At 42.2% G+C, this 16,328-nt stretch overlaps 1 pseudogene; it reads left to right on the top strand.

Moving 5' to 3' along the window:
- The first annotated feature begins 1,201 nt into the window (after positions 1–1,201).
- LOC147423763 (uncharacterized) lies at positions 1,202–7,809 on the top strand (annotated as a pseudogene).
- The last annotated feature ends 8,519 nt before the right edge of the window (positions 7,810–16,328 follow it).

The following is a 16,328-nucleotide window of genomic DNA, read 5'->3' as shown; positions in this document are numbered from 1 at the left end:
AAGGCAAGGAGTAGGTGGGGTACAATCTTTTCTGAGGTGCTTATAAAACAACCAACAAACATACAAACATACTGGGTCTATAGTGCCTCTCATTAATTAATTAATTACTTAGCAAGATTCTGTTCGAAAGTAATCCGCCACCCCAACCCTCACTCTATCGCGACGTTCACACGCACGTGGCCTGTACAACCTGCCCCATATGGCAATGGCGACCTGTGGAGTCTCGATCAATCCCCGCCACGGATCCTTGCTCGCATGCTGCTCACTCATAGGTGCCGAGACATGCAACACTAATACTTCCTCCGCTTGCAACGCGCGCGATTGACCTTGGCCTGCTCTGCATCAACCATCGCCTGGGCTGCATACTCGTGTGCGTATGTTTGACAGAGTCCCTTGCTCATGCTATCCAGCTGTCCTCCTCGTCCCCATGCTGATCCTCATGCTCCGCACTCTCCCTGCCGCCTCAGTGCCTCCCTCTCTGTCTCGCAAGACCATTGGCCTCTCTCTCTCTCTGCCCTCGACAACACTACCTGCTCCTCCACCGGCCTCGCTGTCTGCGCTCGACAGTACTACTCGCACCATCACTCGCAGGCCTATCCATATCCAAGACAGCTGCGACAAACACTCCCTGGCACTGCAGTCACCGCCATGCCATTGGCGATCAGTGTGAGCGTCTTAGACAAAGAGAGACAGAGATAGAGGCCTTCAGTGCACGCGATGGCGCACTGGTAGGCTACACACAATGAAAAAAAATCGTCGTGCGCCGCCCTCCCTCCGCACTCCAGCTCCTGCTCCTCCCGTCTGCAAACGTCACTGCATTCCTCTCTCTTATACTCTCCCCTCCACGCGCCACATTCTGGTTTTTTTCCTTGCTAGACATGAGAGCATCCCTCAGATTCCAATTAATTTGTCCTGCTTACAAAATTGAGGCAACATACTGGTGCACGAGGCATAGTTATAAGACCGTGCATGCATAGTTATTTCTAAAAGTAGCTGATGACTATGCATCGTGTGAGCAAAATTGACCCGCATTCACACACACTCTCTCTCTCTCTCAAAAGACCTACCTACAAATCAATGTGACGGTGAAAACACCTACAAATTTCCCTTTTTTATTTTAACCCCAATAAATATGTGAGATACCCTCACTAGCTTTCATTTTCCACGAGAAAATTCAATGACGTCTCATAAGGGAGTTGCAATGGCCAAGAATGGCACTTGTGGAGCACCAAAGAGTGGTGGTGCTACTACTAATGTGACCCTCTTTTTTGCCTTCTTCACACTATGGTCTTCCTTCTTGGCTTGGAAAGCTATCAAAGAGCACCATGTTGAACTGTCGCATATCTTTGCCACCATGGTGGCAAGCCTAGCTACTCGCCATGCTGTGAACTGGATCTCCCCTTCTCCGCTCTTCACCAATATCTTTCTCGCGTTTTTGTGCGTGGCGTGCAACGATCTCCTTGGTAACTCTTCTCCTTTTGAGAGAGAGAGAGAGAGAGAGAGAGAGAGAGAGAGAGAGAGAGAAATAAGAATACCCTTTCCTTCACCCAAGTAGTGCTTAAAAAAACTATTTTCCAAACGCTTGGAAAACCTACACATGAGATATCTAGAGGTAAATTCGCTATATTTGAAGGTTTTCATACCTTTTTTTTTGCTAAATTTTGTGTGTTTTCTCAGCCTCCGATCTAAAATTTAGAGGTAAATCTCAAGATTTGTAGGTGGCATGACACTAAAGTTAGATTGTTTTCGAGCACTACATCCCTAAAGAGTAAGACGACATGAGTTCAAGACTTTTTTCACAAAAATCTATGAGGTCACTAATTGACATTGTTGTTAGGACATTAAAATTTGTCTTCATTGTTATCATCTTCTCTCTCTCTCTCTCTCTCTCTCTCTCTCTCTCTCTCTCTCTTTCTTTCTCTCTCTCTCAATGTGTATGTGCTCCATTTTGTGGCAGCGGTGTGGATGACATACAAGCAATGGGAGTCAGAGGGGTGGGCCAACCTTGTTAACCATGACCTATTGATGCACAAACCATGGCAAGGTGCTCATGATCTTCTTTACCTTGATTATGTAAGATCGATTTTGCAATAGAGGAAGGGGAGGCATGACACTTGGCATGCGTTGATTTGAGAAAAGAACTAGTAAAGCTATTTTTGTTTGGAGCGCAAAGCCCTCCTTGTACTTCTCTGTCGCCTTTGACGGTGTGATTTTCTGCAACTGCCAACAATAGACGGGCACAACAAAGCGAGAACAGTCAACAGGCTTCGTGAAGACAAATAGGACAAGCTTTGAGAGAGGAGCGCTACAGCAATCGACCTCTGAGAGAGAGAGAGAGAGAGAGAGAGAGAGAGAGAGAGAGAGAGAGAGAGAGAGAGAGAGAGAGAGAGAGAGAGAGAGAGAGAGAGAGAGAGAGAGCTGCATCCCCTTTCGCCATTGCCATTGGAAAAGGCTGTTTTCAGCACATGCAAATGATGGCTTTTGTCCAGATGAGATCACCTACACGCACATCTTGAAGGAAGACAGGGCCAGGTAGTTCTAGACTGTTTTCAGCAAATGCAATCACCTACACGTGCAGCTTGAAGGCATCTGGCATCATGGAAGATGTTGGTATCGGCAGAAGAGTTCACGATGATATTGTTATTCATCATGGGCCAGGCAAAGTAAGATAGAGCCACGTAAAAGAGGGCAAAACATGTAGAGAATTTATCCTTAAAAACTCTAAGATGAGGCGAAAAGTTCTTGAGGACCTTCTGTCCAGAATGTCGTCTCTTGGAGTGCATTGATTGCGGGATATGCACAACAGAAGCACGACCAGAGAACTCCAGGCTGATTTCAGCGGCCGATGCAAAGCGAGGACTTATCTCCAAGTGCAATCATATACGCGTGCATCTTGAAGGCATGTGGCTCTATGCATGATACTGATATGGGCATAAAAATTCTTGCTCATATGGTTAGTTAGGGGCTATTGAAAAAGGGTATCGTGCTTGACAATGCCTTGGTTGACATGTTTGCTAAATGCGGTGCTCTTAAGAGAGCACAAAAAGTGCTCGAGGAGCTTTTTGCCCGGAGTGTGGACTCTTCGAATGCACTAATTGAAGGATTTGCCACATAGGGTAGGGACAAAAAGCTCCAGTCTGTTTTCAGCAGATGCGAAGCGAGGGCCTATCTCTAGATGCAATCACCTACGTATGTATCTTGAAGCATGTGGCTCTACGCAACATGCTGATGTGGGCACAAAAATTCACAATTGTATTGTTAGTTAAAGGCTATTGAAAAAGATGTCGTACTTTGCACTGCTTTTGGTTGATATGTATGCCAAGCACTGATTGCGGTATACGCACAACAAGAGCAAGGCCAGAAAGCTCTAGGCTATTTTTAGCGGATGCAAAGTGAGGGCCTTTGTCTAGATAAAATCACCTACGCGTATATCTTGAAGGCATGTGGCTCTATGCAGGATACCGATATGGACTTCAAAATTAACTCTGATATGGTTAGTCTCAAGTTGTTACAAAAAATTTTCTTGCTTCGCAATGCCTTGCTCGATATGTAGACCAAATCTGGTGTACTTTAGGGAGCACAGAAAGTGCTTGAGGACATTTATGTCTGGAATGTCGTCTTCTGGAGTGCACTGATGATGGAATATTCACAACATGAGCAGGACCAAAAATCTCTAGGCTATTTTTAGCGGATGCAAAGCGATGGCCTCTCTCCTGATGATGCACTCACATACGTGTGCATCTTGAAGGCATGTGGCTCTACACAAGATGCTTACATATGCATAAAAATTCACATTGATATTGTTAGTCAGGGAATAAGATATCATGCTTGGGAATGCCTTGGTTGACATGTACTTTAAAAATTCGCTTCTGATATTGTTAGACCGAGGGTTGTTGCAAAAAATGTCGTGCTTGGCAATGCCTCGATCGATATGTACGCCAAATGTGGTGCACTTCCGAAAGCACAGAAAGTGCTTGAGGAGCTTCTTGTCTGAAACGTCATCTCTTGGAGTGTATCGATTGTGGGATATGCACAAGAGGAGCAGGGCAGAAATCTTTAGGTTGTTTTTAGCCGATGCAAATTGAGGGCCTCTCTCCTGATGCAATCACGTACGCGTGCATTTTGAAAGCATGTGGCTCTATGCAAGATGTTGGTATGGGCTTAAAAATTCACTTTGATACTGTTAGTCAGGGGTTGTTCAAAAAGATGTCGTGCTTGGCAATGCCTTGATTGACATGTTTGCTAAATGTGGTGCAGTTTAGAGAGCACCACAACTTCTCGATAAGCTTCCCATCCGGAGCTAGAATGCACCGATGGCAAGATTTAGAATCTCATCTAGAAATTGCATTTATCGTGCTGCCAAGATAAGATACTAGTTAAGTTAAAAACTCAGGTAGCCTCCCATAGGGGCAGTTTTTCGTAGATGCGAAACGATGGCCTCTCTTTTGATTGCAGGATTTGCTTCACAAGGGCAATGCCAGAAACCTCTAGACTTGTTTCACCAGATGTGAATTGAGGGCTTGGGGCTCTTCGAGAAAGATGTCGTGCTTGGCCGTGCTTTGATCAATATGTGCCAGATGGGGCGTCCCAAAGACTACGAGTTTGTGTATGTGTATGTGTGTGAGGTTACGGACAGACGATCCGAAAGATTCAACCTACCCTAAGACCACGGACATCAAAACTAATGTAGGTAATGGTATGCATGATAGAAAAAGTGAATGTGACAGTCGACATGTTGGCAAAAGTCGCGGAAGGGATGACGATGACACAACACATAATGGTGGGAAGGTGATGCAACAATACAAGGGAGGTCTGGCAACCAATCCATCCAACAATGTGCTTCATGCAGACGACCAATAGCAAAGGTACACTTATATTTCGTGTTTTGGTTTCCTCTCTGTGATCTTAAAAGTTCTTAGATTCCATCATGTATACAATAAAGCAATGAATTTATATTATTTTTATTGAAAAGATTTCGGATGAAGGTGACAAGGACTAGTTATGCCCAGCAAAGGGACATACAGACAATACACCTTGACATGGCAACGTGGAATGATACTTGTCTTTATAAAACATCGGTAATGAGTTCTTTCTTGTACAATTATGATATTTTTATAATAAAAAGTCCCTCCAACAGTGGAGGAGAAGCATAAGTCCCCCTTCAACACTGGAGGGGATACAAGTGGCGGGGGAAGGGTACGTTCCTTACGGTATCTTTATAAATGTGGAGAACGATGTCGACTCCACACCATACATACGTATGGTTTTTTTTTTTGGGCACAAGCATCTCAAATGCACATAATGCATCTTGTTTCGTTTTTATTATAGTATGAAAATGTTTGCATCCATAATCTTTTCATGCAAAATCTCATTTGTACTGCGAGGTCAAAGAGATTTTGGCGAAAGCGTCAAGGAAAGATGTTGTTGAGTCTTTATTGAAAGCTATGCCATGCGGTAAAATCCACACCACTATCACCTTTTTACTTCTTACCATATACATAGTGAAGCAATCAAGGCAAACTAGTTGTTTTCATACGGGCTTCTGACCTCCTACACTAAGGCCTCTATATCCATTCCCCTCGCATGCTCACACATCATGCTATTGTAGTTGTCATCTTCTCCTCAATTCTCTTGGTCAAACATGGCTTAAACTACCCAGTCTTGTTCTTACTGCGTGAGGTACTTCCTCCCTCTCTCTCTCTCTCTCTCACACACACACACACACACACACACACACACACACACACACACACACACACACACACACACATGCAAGAAGATTTAGAATTTTTCTCATCTAAGGAAACAGAGTCTTTTACAATGTTTTTCACACAATGCATAACATCATGAGCTTTTGTGAGGGAGGCACTGCATACCTAGCTAGGTATGCGGTGTCTCCCTCACAAAAATCTCCTGATGTTGAGGTAAGTCACAATGTGAGAGTTACTGTGAGAATTTGTCCAAAACTTCTTCTCCTCTCTCTCTCTCTCTCTCTCTCTCTCTAGTTTTGTGTGTGCAAGATACTAACACATGCTCATTTTTATAGATTCATACCATCTTTGCATTTTCGCGATGCCTTTTACGCATGCTTGGTCTGCATCAAAATGGGAGCTTGTTATTGAAAATCCAGTGGGGTTTGCATTGGGAGGTGTTCATGACGGTTAGACTACCCTTACACATAATGATTTCCATCCAACTATTTCTCAAACGGTCCAACGTTTTACTATCAATGAGATGGCCATTGGTTCAATTGCCACTTCTGGTAGCTTGCCACCTTGGAATAAACATTTGGAATGTGTTCTTTGGCCTTGATCTCTACAAAGCTTTCTTGAAAGACACTATGGTTGCCTCTGTTGGGGAAAAATCAATCTCACAAAAAATGTGCAAAATAACCAGCATTTTTTACAATTTTACTCTATTTTCTTAAATTTTCCAAGCAGTTTTCTCCTTCTCCCCCTCCCTTCAAGCGGCTGATTGAAATTTTCAACGGGCTCAAGGCTAACACAAGAAGATTTAGATATTTTCTCATGTAGGAAAATGGAGTCTTTTCAAGTGTTTTTCATACCATGAATAACATCATGAGCTTCTGCTCGAGACGCACCGCATACCTAGCTAGGTATGCGGTGCCTCCCTCACAGAAGCTCATGATGTTGAGGTAAGTCACAATGTGGGAATCATTGTGAGAATTTGTCCAAAACTTCTTGTGTAAGTTGAGGCACATTTTTCCCGAATATTGGTCCGACGAGCTAAATCCGAGCTTGAATAGCACAACCTCAATCCTCATGTAAATTCTCCTCGTATTAAAAGGTCCTTGTGAGAAAGAAAAATCATAAAATTATTAATTTTGAAATCTAATTCAGTCAATTTCTAGCTCCTTCAAATGTTTATTGCTGCAAACTTGGTGTAATGCTTAGATTCACACTATCAATATCCCGCCTAATGAAAAATGTCGGTTTATGATTTCGTTGAAGCTTAAATTTTCTAGTACAAAAATTTTGGCCATGTATCTATAAATTTGGTAAAGTTTATTTACTTTTCAATAGCAATTCCCAAGCGGGGTATGTATTAAACGAAAAACAAGACCGTGCACCAAAGTAGTATGTCCCCTCAATCTTTTTTTGATTTGTTTGAAGCGGTATCTTGGTTGATGCCTTGGGGCTTCAAGGAGTGAAAAGATTAGGAAAATGCAAAAAAAGTTGGACATGGCATGTAAGAGAATCGTCTCACCTTCTCGCGCTAAAGTTGGAGTGTAATTGGGAAAGAAACTTACTAGAATACCTCCCTAATTTGTGAAAATATCCCAAGCACCTCTAAAATTTCAAAAATTCCCAAATCTCTTGTATGTATTTTGGTTGGAGTGTTCAAATTAAATAAGCAATCCATCTCCGAAGCGTGCTTAACCAACTACCCTTCTTATGAAAAGCTACAATTTTCCTGTCTTTGAAGAAATTTAATTTATTTTTTGGGTATTCCGGACAGTGGAAGCAAAGGGCACTCGATCGACAACTGGTGCAATAAAAAAAAGACAGAGTGAGACAGACGCACTGACAGAGAGAAGGGCGCGTGCATTGGGGGGGGGGGGGGGGGGGGGGGGGGGGGAGAGAGAGAGAGAGAGAGAGAGAGAGAGAGAGAGAGAGAGAGAGAGAGAGAGAGAGAAGACGTCATTGTGACGAGCCAAGCGGCATCGAGATTTTTTTAGCGCTGCCTGCATTAGGCAGTATATGATGTCTGCAGGTATTGGCGTTGCTGCGTGCAGGCAAGTATCAAGCCATGCAAGTGGACCTGGATGCCTTTTGCAATGCAGAGTAAGGCTCTACTGCTAAGCTCCGTGAGCGACCCATGATGTAGGCCATGGCACGGGTGATAGGTAGTGGTTTTAAAGGTGTGATTGCAGCTGTCTGCCAGGCAAGACCAGGAGACAAACAACTGTTGATTGAGTGAGCAACAGGCGCGATGGGAGCGGCAAATGCAGAGAGCTAAAGTGCAGGGGTTTGGGAGGATAGAATTAGCCGACGGGTAGGATCTCATCATGATGGGCTCCTCAGCTCCCTAACACGGATGGAAAGTAGCTTGAGCTGAACAAGCCCAATGAGGGAAAGAGCCAGTTGCTCCGCGCAGGAACTGCGTCAAAGGGGAGAGGCTTACTTTGTCCAAAGTGAGAAATGGAATCTATCGGTTTAATTAATTAATAGAATCTGGAACGGACCCAGTATGTAAATCTGGATTGAGGAACAACAAGGGACACCCAACACTCCATAAACGTTCATTGCTTTTTACAAGAAATCCTTAACCAAGGACAACCAAGAACTAACACATGTAAGGGTGTCACCTTAGGGCAACCCCCTCTCACGGAGAGCATTGTGCCCACACAACTAGCAATTATAGAAGCAAAACCATACCTATAGGAAAGGAAGAACCCGCAATGAGGCTAGTTTGTGACAGAAGCTAGCAAGAGCATGCCCAACAAGAAAAGAGCTGCAATAGACACCGTATCCATCAACACCCCTTGAACCACGAGCTGCTTTGAGTGCTTTACAGGGAAAGCACGATCAAGGCCTTCCCCAACACATTGCCTAGTTGTGGGACACCTCCACATACGAAAATGATGATTGTAGGCTACAAGGGAGCCAAACCCTAGCAGGCAAAGCCTCATGACCACTTTCCTTACTAGACCACTGCAAGCTTTCTCCAAGGAGAGTAGGGAGTGCTGGTTCTCTACTCTCTCCAAAAACTTTTGTACATGTATGCAAGTTTGAGGGAGATGAGGGAGGGGCAGTCAATTGCCTTGTCTAAGGCATTCCTCTGCGCCACAGGGAAATGTTGGGTTTCCAAGCCCTCAACTTGTTGCTACCCGTGGGAACACACCCCTATGGAATTCAAATACTTATTGAAAGCCACTCCTTACGCGGAGTTTTGCATGATGGCTACAATTTCCTATATATATGAAAGAAGCTTCAAAGAAAAACTAATAACAGAGTAGCGTTGCTTTTTGTGTCGAAGACTCTCTCTCTCTCTCTCTCTCTCTCTCCACCTGCTGCATGCCATCTCCTAGCCATGGTGATCCTTCGATGACATCCTCCATAGCCTTGCTCCCTTTCAAGTGGTATCAGAGCCCCACGTGGCATCCTTGGCAAGCGTAGGCAATTGCATCTTGAAATACTCCCTCAAAGCACAAGCCGCAGGCAAGGCAAAACTCTTAGATATGGTGAAGACGGCTTTGGTGAGCACTTATCAAAATGTAGCAAAACCACTACCCACTAAGTTGTCAAAATTTTGCATGCTCTCAGGTGGCGTAGCTCCAAGGCGGTGCCTCTACAGGTTGCATCTCAAAACGCCATCATCTCTGGGATTTAGCAGATGTGCATGTCAAAACACTATCTATTCTACTGCAGGTGAGGTGGTCTCTCTTTGACTAGCATATCAAAAGCTACTACAAAAGGTGATTCCTTTTTACTAGCATATGAAAATGAAGCTGCAGATCATTAAGACACCGAGGATGCATTTCAAAATGCTACTGTAAGTCGGCAGTTTGTATTGCAATCTAGCATAGTTTTTTGGTCAAATTTCTTGGTAGTTTTGCTAGCATTTCAAAAGGCTACCAGCCACAGGGTCCCTTCTTAGTGATGCGCACAAAGGTGAAAATAAACAATAGCATCAAGAGCTTGAGATCGGCAAAGTTTTTGTGCTCTTGGCGGTCCTCCAAGCACTCATTGAGAGTTTTAAAATGACCTCATCCACGGTTTGATGCCTCCAATACAACAATGCTTTCAACATGCTACAAACACATGCAAGAGGCTTTAGAGCTCGGATGTCAAATTGGCAGAGAAACCAAATGAAGCAAGAAGATACTTGGGTCGCCAATTGTTGGGAGACACACAATCATTGTGCAAATAGTTTGTTTTGAGCATTCGATACATCAACACAAAGTTCAAAAAATAAAATAAAATTGTTTTTACATGTTCAGTATCTTAGATTTATTTTGTTTGTCAATTGTCAACACAATCACAATTATCTTCCAAAAGCCTTGTTTTAGCTTACAAGCTGTCAATTACTACCATGACAAAAATTGGAATGGGTTATAGACACTGCCACATCAAAGTGGTAAGACTTCTCAAAAACATTTATTGTGACCCCATTGTCCCACTTCTCATGAGATTATTGGCTAAACCTAAACCCAAGGTTTGGAAGTAAACCAAAAACTCCATATGTTGGTAGCTAATTTTTTGTCCTACACCCTATTTATTTAAGGGGGGACCCATTGTCATAGCACCAGGTTATGGGTGTACCAAAACCCTTGGTTGTGGGAGAACTTAAAACTCACGAGTGACGAGTACACCAAAAACTCAAGTATCATGAGAGTGGTGAGTCTAGTTCGGGAGGCTTGAGGGGGGGATTGTTGGGTTTCCAAGCCCTGAGCTTGTTGGGTATCCATGGGAACACACCCCTATGGCATGCAAATACATTTAATGTAAGCCACTCCTTATGTGGAGTCTTGCATAGTGGCTACAATTTCCTATATATATATATATATATATATATATATATATATATATATATATATATATATATATATGTATGTGTGTGTGTGTGTGTGTGTGTGTGTAAGAAGCTTCAAAGAAAAAATAATAATAGCTTAGCATTGCCTTTTTATGTCAAAGACTCTCTCTCTCTCTCTCTCTCTCTCTCTCTCTCTCTCTCTCTTCTCACTTGATGCATGCCATCTCCTAGCCATGGTGATTCTTCGGTGGCATCCTCCTTAGCCTTGCTCCCTTTCAAGCAATGCATTCTCTGCATCTTGACCAGATGCATCCCCCCCTCTCCCCCCCCCTTCTCTCTTTCGGCGTTCCCCACGAAAGCAGCCTGCTTCAAAACTTTATGATGCCTCCTTGCTCAAGAAGGGTGAGCATGCTATGCAACCCTAGTAGGGAAGCCATGTGAGGCCTTTTAAAAATAGATCTTGGTAAATCACATAAGTATTGACATCTTCTTGATTAAATAACCGTGATCTTAAAGTTAAGGTTAAAAAAAATTATATTTTAGCAATGGAAGTATGGTATCTATGTCTACTAGTATGTGACTTGGCCTCTAAAAGACATTCCCACCCACATCAATGTGTTTAAATCATCCAGTCAAAGTAATCGCTGTTCTCTTTAAGTTGGCCTATCAAAAGACAATCCAGCCCATATCAATATGTTTAAATAATCCTTATATTAACATTCTTGAAAGACAGAGTATTGTTGGTTGCTTTAAGTTGCTATAATGCTCCATTGAAGTTGGTGTTGTTTGATGTTCATTGGTTAGCGAAGGACTTAGAGGTGATACAAATTTTTTGCTCCTAGCATGCCCCAATTGTTTTAGGCTCTATAGGTAGGATGCATAACCTTGGTATATGTGGTGTATAACTTATGAGGATTTGTAGACTTTCATATCACATATTATTCCAATCATAATTTCTAATAGGTTTATTGTTCGATTAACCAAGAAAAGGCCTTTGATATTATCAAAAAGCTGATGCATGAGTTTGTCTTTATCTCTTTTCCTCTCTCTCTCTCTCTCTCTCTCTCTCTCTCTCTCTCTCTCATCATATGTCTCCATCAAGCCATTGACAAAGTTGGTACAAGGAGATAGTGATGAGGAGAAGGATGATGAGGAGAACTGCAATGATCTATTTTCCTCCTTAATGAATCAGGATTTGAGCATACATATGTACAAAGGAGACCTTGACATGTTGAGCTAATTAATGTCCATTAGGGACAACTTTGCAGTGCTTGTAGCCAAGGAGAAAGAGGAATTCTACCTTCTAGAAGGCACAAAAACCATGTACCATGTACCAAGAGTACTGAAATATCTTTGGCATAACAAGATCTAAGCGGTGGAACTCTAGTTGAGGGCTTATACTATGCCCAAGTTGAGGGAAAAGTTGATACCTATACCCTATTGAATCAGAAACCACTGGTAATGATCTACTCCCATCTTGTTAGAGCCATACAGTTCCCCATGGAGGCTATCCCTAGCTTGCATAACCAATATAAACTATCCTGAAAGGTATATGAAAATATCTACAACAGTATGTCATATGAAGAAGGAAGTGAGCAGGAGGGGAGCCATACAATGTTTACCCCAGCTACAATTCTAACCACAAGAAGCAATTATAATTCTCTTGAAAAAAATATTACTTGTGATTAGTATTGTCTGTGTTATCAATTTGCTACTCTGCAGTACCAAATTTTGATACTCCACAATACCAAAGTTGGTACTCTACAGAACTTAACTTTGGTACTATGCTTTATGGTTTTTAGCTGATTGCTATGTTATTGCAGTACCAAATTCTAGTACTGTGCTTTTTTGTTTTCAATTGAATGTTGTAGTACCAAATTTAATACTCTATATTACCAAACATTGGTACTATCTCCTACCAAATTTGATACTCTATACTACCCATTTTGGTACTATGTACTATCTATGTGAGGGCGTGTGTGCACAGATGCCTGCATATGCGTGGTGCTGTGTGGTGCGGTGTGAGGAAGGGGAGGATCACGAGATTGTGGGTGGAGAAACCTCAGGAAATATTATGTGAGTGAGGTTGCTCCACCCACACTCTCATGCTCCTCCCCTTCCTCGCACGCACCGCACCGCACCATGCACACATGCATCGATGCACATGCACCCTCACAAGTGGTATAAGTGCTATGGCTTGGTGGAGGCAACGGTCCCTCAACAACGAGAGAGCACGGGCTTGGCAATGGTAGATCCGGTGGAGGAGTTGGTGCGGAGGAGATCCAGGCGAATCGTGGAGCTCAAAACTCTGGCATGTGCAACCCTCCCAAACAAGATTGGAATCTTGAGTGCTAACAAGCTCTGCAGGAGGGGAAGCTCTGTAGATTTGAAGCAGTAAAGCAAGAGACAAAGCAGGGGAACTAGAGTCAAGGAGCTCAAGAGAGCTTGTGTATACACACACACTCTTGAGCAGGAAAATGCAAAGGGATCCAGCTCTTCTTGACTATGAGAGCTGCAAACAGGAAATATGGTGTAAGTGGGGAGCTCTTTATTCTTTCTATATGAAAGAATAAGAGTGCGTACACATGATGGACGGGCGACCGGACATTGGACATCCGGCCCCGAGCGAAGGCGCAATTCCTTTACCCCACCAACATATACAATCATTCAATTACTATTGTGTTTTGTAGTCCCAACCTTTGGTGGTAATGTGCCACCAAATTTGGTATTGTAGTACCAAATTTTGGTATTGTGCTAAATGGTTTTAGCTGGCTGCTGTGTATAGTTCTTTTGCAGCTAGAGTAATAAAGCACAACAATGTGGTGGTAATAAGTAGCCTTTTGGTACTTTGCAATAACTATCCACTTCCTCTCACTCATCCTCCCCTCCCTTGATCTCATCATCTCTCTCCCGTTGCTTCTTGTCATCATCTTCCTTCGTCTCACGTGGCCTTGAGAGGAGGAACTACTAACCTGGAAACTCACACTTGTCACTAACTCCAAAGTCACCATTGTCACCAAGTAGTAACAAAAAGTACCAAAGCAGTAGCAAGAAAATGTATGTGTACAAAGAGATAAAATCCACTAGTAAAATTTTTCCAAGGACCAAGGTACACGCACAACAATAATTCTCATGAAAATGCTAGAGAAAATGTACAAGATGACAAAATCTTTTACACATCAAGGGGGTCAAAGCGGTACGAACGCCCTTGCGAAGATACAAAGTAGTTGAAAACGTACAAGGAAATGTCATTCTCAACATCAAAGAAGGGTGTGTGGTGGCTGTAAGTAAAGGGTAACTTCTCAGCTATAGCCACCCACAGATCCATGGGAAAATGACATCCATAAGATACTTTGGCTTTTCCTCATCATAATACTTTGGCTCATATAACAAGATGCAGCAACACAAGTTGTAATCATTCTTCAAGGACTTGTATCTTGTGTCGTCCCCACAGGGAGGGTGTTTACTTCATTGAACTGCCGATGCTTGTGCCACACTCTTCTAGGAGCTTTAGAAAAATAGGCTTGTCATCAAACTCCTCCAAAAGGGTTGGCACATCTCTGAGTGTGGGAGCCCACATCTCACATTGAGACTGGTCAAAAATTTCTCTAGCAGGTTAACTAAGCAGTTAAAACAACTATACATATAAGAGCACTAAAGTAATAAACAATACATAGTAGTGACACACTACCAAACTTGGTACAATACAGTATCAAAGAACCAAAGTACAAAATAGTACCAAAGTACCATAGCACCAGAGTACCAAAGACCCAAATAGTACCAAATTTTAAAGACAATAGTATCAAATGTGTGAACAATACCAAAGTACCAGATAGTATCAGAGTACCATATAGTACCAAAATGCATACAAAATAGTAGCAAAGTGCAAAACAGTACCAAAATCAATAAAACCAGTTTGAAAGTTAAGGGATAAATACATAAAAAGAGGTCTTTCATCTTCAGGGAAGAAAGCATTCATTATGGCCATCAAATTATTCCTTTTGCTACATGACCATAGCATCATGTAGCATTGACTCCTCAAGTTGATGATGAATTCCTCCACATCAAGTCTAACCACACCATATTTGTATGAAAGGACTTGCACACCTCAAGGCCTAGTTTCCGCTAGGAATGGGATTTTCTATAAATCTTTGGGCTCTTCAAAATAATCCCAAAGTAGCACTCCATTGAAAACCAAAATAACAAGGCATCCTCCGCTCTCCATTACATCTGTTGATATTGATGTATCCAATTATTGTTCATTAGCCACCAATAGTCCCTTGTTGTAGTACCACTAAACTATATGAGTAGAAGAACACAACCTTTTTGAAGTAGCAAAGATGGAATTAGGAACCATAAAGTTTTACAGATTTTTGACAATAGGATATGATAGTTTACAAATCCATTGACATCTTTCAAGAGTAGATTGACATGAGACCTACGGGTGTAGGGAGGAAGTACCATATGACGTCGTGAGTTGGATGAGCTATTCATACATGTTTTATGGGTTGTTTTATGAGTTGATTTCAAGTGTTTGATGTCCATAAACCTATATGGGGGTATATGGTTAGTCAACCCAAATCGTGCAAGCAAACATGATTCATATGGATTTCTTTTTGTTACCGTTTGTTGCATGTCTCATATGGGCAAAGTGATGAGCTCGATGCACTAGTTTGAGGTCAAAAACTTTCATTTGCATGTTAGTTTATATTATGGATATAAGTTTGATGCATTGGTTTGAGGTCAAAAGCTAAAATTTGCGTGTTATGCATGCACCTAAAACTGGCAAAAAGTTGTTTTTTGCATATATGTGATGTTATGGTTATGGTTGATCAAAGTGACAAGTCTGTTTGCATCGTGATTATGTTGATGGAATGATATCATGTGATGTATGGAACCTCATGGATGGATGTGTATGTTGATTTCCACCCTTCAAGGTCAACTCTAGCTCTATGTGCTAGCGGGGTGAGGTGCGGGCCTTGGTCTTGTTTTTTTGTTAGGCTCATCTACACAATCAATGCATCAGGGGTTGAATGATCTACATGGCTAACGAGATCTTTCCTCGCCCTTGCCTAAACACCGGATGTTGTGCATCGAAGAGGCGTGACACCTAAACTGCTATGGTTGGTGTCAATACCCTACTACTTGCTGGTATTTGGGATCCTTTCAGAGCTTGAGTTCATGGAGGGAGGCAAAGCAGCTTTAGCCTATGTCAGGCTCAGGTAGGTTGAAAGTGTTCAAGCTCGCTCCTTCCAAAGTCAAATTCTCTTTGTCTGTAGTAGAGCGGAAGTGGATGGGTGGATCGGTTCATCCCTACATAGTAGTCCCATTATTTTTTTGGAAAAGCCTTGTAAATATGAGACTCTGATTTTTAGCCAAATGATCTCTGAGCCAACCTACGTAACATCTGGGTTGTAAAGTCTGATTTTGAGTCTGAGCCTTGTAAGTTGGCCACAAGCCAAGAGAAGCCGTAGGTATAAAGCTTAATTTTTGTAAGAAAAAAAGGACACAATAATCTATCATCAAAGGTTTTGGAGTTTTAAAGCATACGACTGAGAGTGGCTACTCTCGGGCGCATTGTAATCCATTTTTCTTGAGCTCTGGTATCCAAATTTGTTTCCAACAATTGCATTGTGTTCTTTGTCTATTACTCTTAATTTAAGTGTAACCATTGTAAATTTTGTTGTGGTTTGTGATGACTTGTTTGCAAGCTAAGTTTATTGTTTTGAGTGCATTAATGGTTATTTTTTGATGTTTTGATCATAAGAGAGTGTTCGTAGACCATAGGGTGACCTTTTTGGACTGTTCTGCTACACATTTCAGGACCTTGA

Source organism: Adiantum capillus-veneris, chromosome 26 (genome assembly GCF_014529385.1).
Source record: "Adiantum capillus-veneris isolate H3 chromosome 26, ASM1452938v2, whole genome shotgun sequence".
Classification (NCBI taxonomy): domain Eukaryota; kingdom Viridiplantae; phylum Streptophyta; class Polypodiopsida; order Polypodiales; family Pteridaceae; genus Adiantum; species Adiantum capillus-veneris.
The sequence above is the reverse complement of the archived record's forward strand: the minus strand, read 5'-3'. Positions and strand labels throughout refer to the sequence as shown.